Source organism: Octopus bimaculoides, chromosome 12 (genome assembly GCF_001194135.2).
Source record: "Octopus bimaculoides isolate UCB-OBI-ISO-001 chromosome 12, ASM119413v2, whole genome shotgun sequence".
In the NCBI taxonomy this organism is placed as follows: Eukaryota; Metazoa; Mollusca; class Cephalopoda; order Octopoda; family Octopodidae; genus Octopus; species Octopus bimaculoides.
In genome coordinates, this window is record NC_068992.1 from 21,112,194 (window position 1) to 21,120,310 (window position 8,117).

Sequence of the window (8,117 nt, forward strand, 5' to 3'; positions counted from 1 at the left end):
TAACAGAGATGCCGATAGAATAGATAACATTGCTTAATTTGGTATGACAATACGATCCTTAATAGATATATATCTTATGAAGATCTGTAACTGTATTTCCTATATTGAGTACCAGAAAGATAAACAACATATTCTCAAAATTCATTTCATGCCAATACTATTTCTCTATTATACGTGCATGTATATATATATATATATATATTCCATGATATAATGCACAAAAAACATGTACAAACATAAAATAGATTATACTCCACATAGGATATGTACATAGCTGATAAGTAACCTTATTTATTACCACAAAATCTTGCGGTATGTTTCCTCATCTCTTTTCACTTATGGACCGCAAAGAAAGATTTAGAAAATGGAACACTGTAGGGGAGAAAGGAAACAGAGTATCGATTAGAAACATCCATTGCAATGTAAATATAACGATATGTGTCTTATCTATGTGTATATTACTGTTTTTTTTTGTTTTGTTTTTTGCAGCAACTTTATGTATTTGTTTATTGAGAATTCGTTGAGCATGGCATAAAACTTCTCTATCGTGAATAAACATAATTTCTTTCTGGCAAATTGAGAAGCCATAACCCGTGTTGATTAGATATTGATAGGTGAGTTTTCAATATGCTGTTGATGTATGAAGAGCAATTTCATATTTCACTATAGGGATTTCCAGTTATAAGTTTTGACATTTGGTACGAGGTCACATGAATCAATGCTGAAGATTTAGCCAGAAAATGTTGCGGGTGTTATTGTTCTTATTAGTCTCAGGCAGCCATTAATGCTCACTGAGTTGACTTACCGTAGTCATTTAAACCAGCAAAGGGGTATTGCTTAGATATTTTCATATTGGCCATAATGATCTTAACGCTGTGAGGTCGATTCTCGCACCGTGCAGCATAATGTGCCCTCGAGAAAATTACTTCATGTCATGATACATCAGCGCTCAGCTACAAAATATCACTCGGTTGCTATTACACTGTTAGGGATGTATAAGACTAAGAACTTCACTGATGTCGGTACGTAAGCAGGAGGAATATATAGGAGGGTTGGGTGCCGGACCAGCAACCTGGCCCAGTAAAAATCAGAAATTGCTGAAGAAGCGACAGGAGAAATTCACGAGAATATTCTACATGAAAGGAGAGCCGGTGGAGGAAAGCCATTCATGACAGACCCTGTCATAATTAGCGCATCGGAGTTCCTGTATCTCAGTGTTGAGGCTATAATAAAGATCTGAACTTCGTGCCGCAGCATGCGCTGATCTAAAGCCAAAGCTAAATAGATTAAACCATGAAAATCATAGACTGTTACCCTTGAGAGAGATTCACTTACTACTTTCAAAATGTTAAATGATTGTGTAAAAGCGCTCTTCATAACTTGATACGTAAGATGTATAATAGAATGGATAGTGGCAAAACTGCGTTGTAATTCTTGAGAATGATTCTTAAGTCTACCCACACGATTGACACCAGCTTTGGAAAGTGAAGAAATTCACTTTCTAACTATTGTACATATGGAAGATAATGTACAAATGTTTCATTTCTTTACTCCGCTCTGTAGACATTCTTCGAGAATTTGAGAGCAGGCAATTAAAATCTCATCAATGCATCTTTACTTAGTACCTAATAGGTTGTTGTACATTACTGTGGTGCATAAATATAATTAACTTTATTTATTACAATAGCTTAACAAGAACCGTTACCTTGTTGTAATATACTATTATGATGTGTGTGCATTGATTTTATGAAGTTTGTGTTTTCTATCAACTGTACGTTGAACCAAAGAGGAATCTCAACAAGAAGAACGGTAGTATATGGCAAATTACTTAAGCATGCATATAATTATTATTTTAGCTCAATTTTACACGTAACTAGAAGAAATAAATTACTCTTCTTGTACCTTTTTAATTAGGAACAACTACTAAATTTTTTCCGGTGGTAACAGAAACTATTAATGCATTTAATGTTTACCTGTGCATAAGAGAGACGAACTGATTTCAGCGGATACTGAGCCGTTTATGGTCTAACTTTCAGTACACTAATGCCTTAAGCGTGATCGATGACCCAGCAGATTCAAAGCCGTGCAACTTTCGGTACGGTGTCTCCGTTTGCTGAATAATCTGCATGAAAATATGATTAGATTGGACATGGTTTGTTCCAGTTTGGTGCAACAAGTGCCATGCGTCCAGTGAGTATCAGAACATAGGATTTCTTTGAAGTTATACAAGGGTAGTTAAAGTGTTGAACTGGCCATATCTACCCTGAATACAGTGGGCGGTTGTTGAATGAACTTCTGTGACATGCTAATTAACCTGTATCAGAGACCTTCACAGGAACTACGGATGAGACAGAGACGCCATAACCTGTGAAGGGAAGCGCATATTCATGAATCTACACATAGTTTTAAATCGACACATTGAAGATAATTTGTTAACGTTGATATCATGTCTCATAAGTTTATGAATGAAAACAAATAACAATCGTAATATAAGGTTTGATGCGAATGAATGACTCAATCTTATCTTCTGTTACTGAAATCTTAGAAACTTTTTGGTACATGTTGCATTTACTATACTAAATAGTAACTGTAAATATTTAAAGACTTTCAATAATGACGTGGCAAAGGGGTGATTCCACACGCCCGGCAAAGACGTGGTTCTGGCAAATACTAGCAAAGACGTGGTTCTACGCTCGTCAAAACCATGGATCTCCTGGATTACGTTTAAAGTCCTACCGAGAATAGTATTGTCAATATGAGGATCGAGCTGGCAAAATCGTTAGGACTGAGAAATAGACAGACAGGCTGACAGACAGACAGACAGACAGACAAACAGACAGACAGACAGAGGGAGACAGAAACAGAAGTCAGATGTAAAATAAAACGGCTGTAGAATCTTGGTAACGAAACCTTCCTTGTGAAATAATCCTTTCTACTAAAGAGGCACAAGGCCTAAAATGCTGTGGAAGGGGACTAGACAAGAACATCGACCCAGTGTTTCACTGGTACTTACTTAATCGACCACGAAAGGATAAAATGAATAGTCGACCTCGTCGGATTTGAACTCAGGACGTCAAGGCTGACGAAATGCCGCTAAGCATTTCTCCCGGCGTGCTACCGATTCTGCCAGCTCACTGCCTTTCACTTGTGAAATAATGATATGATGCTGTGTGTGTATGTTGCAGTCTAGGCTGATATTAGTCATTATTGAACTTATGCATTATTGAAAGAAATGGTAATCTCCCCTTGTTTGTCAGGTAAACGGTATCTAAGATTATAACGTACGATGTAGTGTATCTATGTTCTTTTGGTTAATTGAATAAGGTTTTGATTTGAAGAGTTGGCCTCTATTTCCAGAAGATCAAGTAACTACGTGTCGTCAGTGTGCCGTATGTTATGGCCCCCTCGAAAAAAAGTGAGCAGCAAACAAATGTAGGACGTATTTCGCATTTCTTCCCAGAAGTTGTTCACGTTTGACGAACGATGAACAATATTGGTTTTTCCAATAAATGTTTACTTGGGTCTCATTGCTTTATGCTGTTTTACTGTTTTTGTTTATTTTATTTTTTCAAATCGATATTATAGCTATTTCAATCACCTTTCTACGAGATTTCAACAGATTTTATAAAACATGTCATGAAAATTTTAATTATTTTGATATTTCATTTATATTTCTGTTTTATTCCTCAATAAACCCTCTGACAGAAAATTTATTTCTGCACTACCTTAATTGCATTTGAAATATTCTTCTCTCACAAATTATTGTTCCTTTTTTTATTATAGTAACCGGATTTTTATATTTCTATTTCAGTATTTCATTCATTTCTTTTGTTTCTTTATTTTATTTCATTCTTCTATTTCTTTCTTTGTTCCTCATCTATTCGAAGAACATAATAGAAAGATTATTTCTGTAATGTTACAATGATTATCTTAAGGGATATCTCCTGTCTGAAAACAGCTAGTCCCTTTAGAAATTAATTAAAAAAATATAAGGTATAGTCATATCGAGATTATTTTTATCACAAAAATACATTTTCACACAATACGTGCAAGTGATTTGATTATATCTAACAGTTCATTAGATTTCAGAACCGATTTCCATCCACTAACGTCTGTAAACTATCAGAATCGATCCGATGGTATTATTTTTCCATGTGAAATACATAATTTGATTACAGAATTCATATGAATTTTCTCCGATAAGTAAGGTGATGAATAAAGAACTGTTATACATCCATATTGCATTATTAACAAGAAAGCAGCCACATGTATTAAATGGGATAAAGCAGAACGGTTATAGTGGCTAAAATAAGAATACATAGCAACATATAGGTGTTATAAAAATGGTAAAAATTGGAAGAGAAATAGAAACCCGTGTCCACTGAAGGAATTATACTCATCGAAATAAGAGTAGACATGTTGGATTTAACATTATTAGTAAATATCTCTGCTACTCCAGTTTTAAATGCGCCATACTCAAACTATTGTAAGAGTAGATGGAACAGCACACTTGGTTTTTATCCCATTGTATTAACAGCATTAAATTTCATTTGATTTTATTGTTGAAACTGTCACTGTTTTTGATATAGTTATTGTACCGTATACGCGAGTGTTTAGATTAAATTCAGTTCTAGATGGCCCCGCGGAAATACTACGGTTGACCAAAACTAACACATACACACAATGATTTTTTTAACTCTTTCTCCCTTCTGTTGTAAATAGAAATTTGTTTTTATTTCGTTCATATATTTGCCCCTTTGTTCATTCTATTAATTCATCCATCAACCCCTGTCATACCCGTTCCCTAAACTTGCTCGCCCTTTATTTTGTTAGCTCACGTCAATTATCCTTGCCCATATATTACAACAACAAAGAAATGTAGGAACTGCTATGCTTCCTCGAATTGAAAATGACAGTTACTTGCAATGAGATGCGTGCGTTAGATTATTGACGATTTAACAAAATCCAGCTTCAGTTTCATAAGAAAACAGGGAATTCGACTCAAGGACATAAAGTTGTGAGAGCGATTGCACTTTGCCCTTGAGCAGGACACATTAGTTCACGTTGCTGCAGCCAATATTGTGTAGTATTTGTATTTCAAAAGGCCAGCCTTACCACGTACTGTGTAACTCTGAATCTCTCTTAGAACTTGGTTCAGGTTACGCGTGGATTACTCAACCACCTGCTCACTAATTTTACGAACATTCTGTTTCGTTGAACAGATCAACTGGAACGCTCGTCAAAATCGACGGCGTACCAATTTTTGTATTTAAGAAAACAACTACATTTTCTCTATCAAGTCATTATCTCTCCTGTAACCACATCATCAACTGGTATCAACAACCAGTATTACTAACACACTACTTTAACAACAATCTATGCGCAAGTCAAAGAATGACGTTTGTGTATGCACATATCTGTATCTGCGCGTATTAATGTGCCATGTCTGTTTAGCGTGGCTTATTTCTCCTCGCCCTGAACACTAACTCCTCTCCCTGATAGATATTTCGTTACATTCGTTCGTTTTGTCCCTTCAATCCCTTGCACTCAGTAGAACATTTCTTCTCGTTTTAATCACCAGCTCGTATTGCACAGCAATCACTACTCGTTCTCTCTCTTTCTCTCTCTCTCCCTCTCTCTTTCTTTCTTTCTTTTTCTCCCTCTCTCGTTGATACTTCCTAAGAATCTGACAGATTTACGGAGATAAAAGCTTGTAAAAGTAACAGATTTCAAAGTGTGTGTTTTTAATGAAAATTGAAATGTCATGAGATGTGATTATAATAAAAAAAATATTCTCTCAATCCCAAAACGCAGTAAATATCATCACTTCATTTCTTCTTGTATTCAGTTTTTGTCGACGCAGATTATATGAAACCACCACTCCTCGAGATAAAGAATTTATTTTTTGTTCATTTTAACCAAATAAACTAACATTTAAAATAATATGAATAATTAAGAAGTAATCCAAGAATTTGGAAAATAAATACTTTCAACTACAGACAGTTGTTTACTGGTCCAACGAATAAATAACACGATTGATAACGAAAATAATGAGGAAATACATTATAAGTAACCAGTAAACCAATAAAAAATATATGAATCTATATTCTATTACTCAAGGAACTGCAGCAGCTCCAGTAAGCTTTTTATTGGGGACATGGATGTGTCGATTATCAGATTTCTGATAGCGCAGCATATGGTTATTGACTGTTTTTATGTAATGCATTACATTAACGTGACAAAATATGTTCACATCTATAGTAGCACGAAACCTATATTTAGAATTATTTGTTTGATTCATTGTTCATGCTGACTAAAGTTAATTTGATAGCTTATTTGGAAAACAATTATTTAGTGAAGATTATTGTTTCTCCACTCGTTTGTAGGAAGTTAAGGAAGAATGAAAGGTATTATCAACCTCGTAAGAGCACGCTTTGTTGAACGTAGTTGCAGGTAAACCTTTGATTTATAGGAAGAAGTGTGTGGGACACCGACCCAACTAAACCCAGGACACACCAAATTTCACAGTCCGAGATAATATGATCATATATAGGAATCTGCTGATCCAAGAGACGAGGAACCTGTGGAATTGGAACGTGGGCACTAAAGCAGTTGCACCCAGTTTGCATCTTCGATATTGTTCTGTACATAATTACAATTGAAATGGGACTAGATGCGCTTATAAGAGGATCGCATGCACATTTAATTTCGCTGTCTTAGCGTCCGTAGTGTGTAGAACTAAATATTTATTTCACATGTACGTATGCCAAAAGGTGATATATCCTGAAATAACCTTCCAAAAGCAGAAGAACTACATCGTAGCAAATGTGATTGGATCCACTCTTTTGACTTCGTCTGCAATATCTTCTGATAGGTAACTGTTATTGCCTTAATAAAGCACGTTCAACCAGAGTTCCATGTTTTAGGAGCTCTGATTGGATGTTATTGGCTGTTCCTATCTTTGAGCATGCGTACTACTTTTTCGATTTCCTTCAGGAGAATTCAGGTAACCCCGTGATCTCTATTGTTGTTGTTGCTGGAATTACCTCGGATTATACTGTCTTCTTTGAGTTTATGATTGTAAGGGCTCTTTGTAGAACATGTACCAATATTTGATGAAAAAAAAACGATATTTGTTAAATTTAACTCTCTTAGTTCGTACAACAAACAACAGACTAGTACATAGATACATATAGACAAGCACATACGATGGGGAGCTAAAAAGTCTCTGGCTTTGGCTAAAAGAAAATACAAGAGGATCAGTTAATTATGATTTTATTGAAGACATTCCCTTCTGAGATTCACACCCGTATTGTCAGAATCCTTCAGTTTTTAAAAGCCCTGTATAAAAGAACTCGGAAATTTGGGCCTGCAACCAGGCCTTTCGCAATACGCTTATAGCCAGAACCTTTTCAGCACACCGTCATATAAATGGATATATATATATACATACACACACACATGAGGGAATGCTGAGAAGATCAGTTGATCATAATTCTGTTCAAAATATTCCCCTTTCATATTTACACACTTATTGAAGCGGTCCTTCAGTTATTCTAAGCCCTGTAAAAGATTTCGGAAGTGTATCACGAAGGGCCTGGCCTTTCGTGATACCCTTTATAGCCAGGAACATTTCGGTATCTCCTCATATATTTGATTTGTATGGGAGAATGCGTTTTACTTTTATTCCTTTATTGTTTTATTTGTTTCTGTCATTTGACTGCGGACATGCTGGAGCAGCGGCTTTAAGTGCTCTAGTCGAAGAAATAGGAGCAGGACTTATTGTTTGTAAGCTTAGTACTTATTCTATCCGTTTCTTTTGTCGAAGCAGTAAGTTCTGAGGACGTTAACACACCAATGTCGGTTGTCAACGTCGGTTATATATATATATATATATAATAATAATACAAAGAATATATATACATGTATACACACATATATGTACATACTTACATCTACATGTGTATATACATGCATATCAGGGTACAGGACGTTAGAACAATAAACTACAGACAACGGAACGAACACATAGGAAAACGGAAAGCCCCTTGGAATATCCCTTCATCAGCTGTCTCTATTCTATCTAGACGTTTCGAAGACCTATATATATATATATA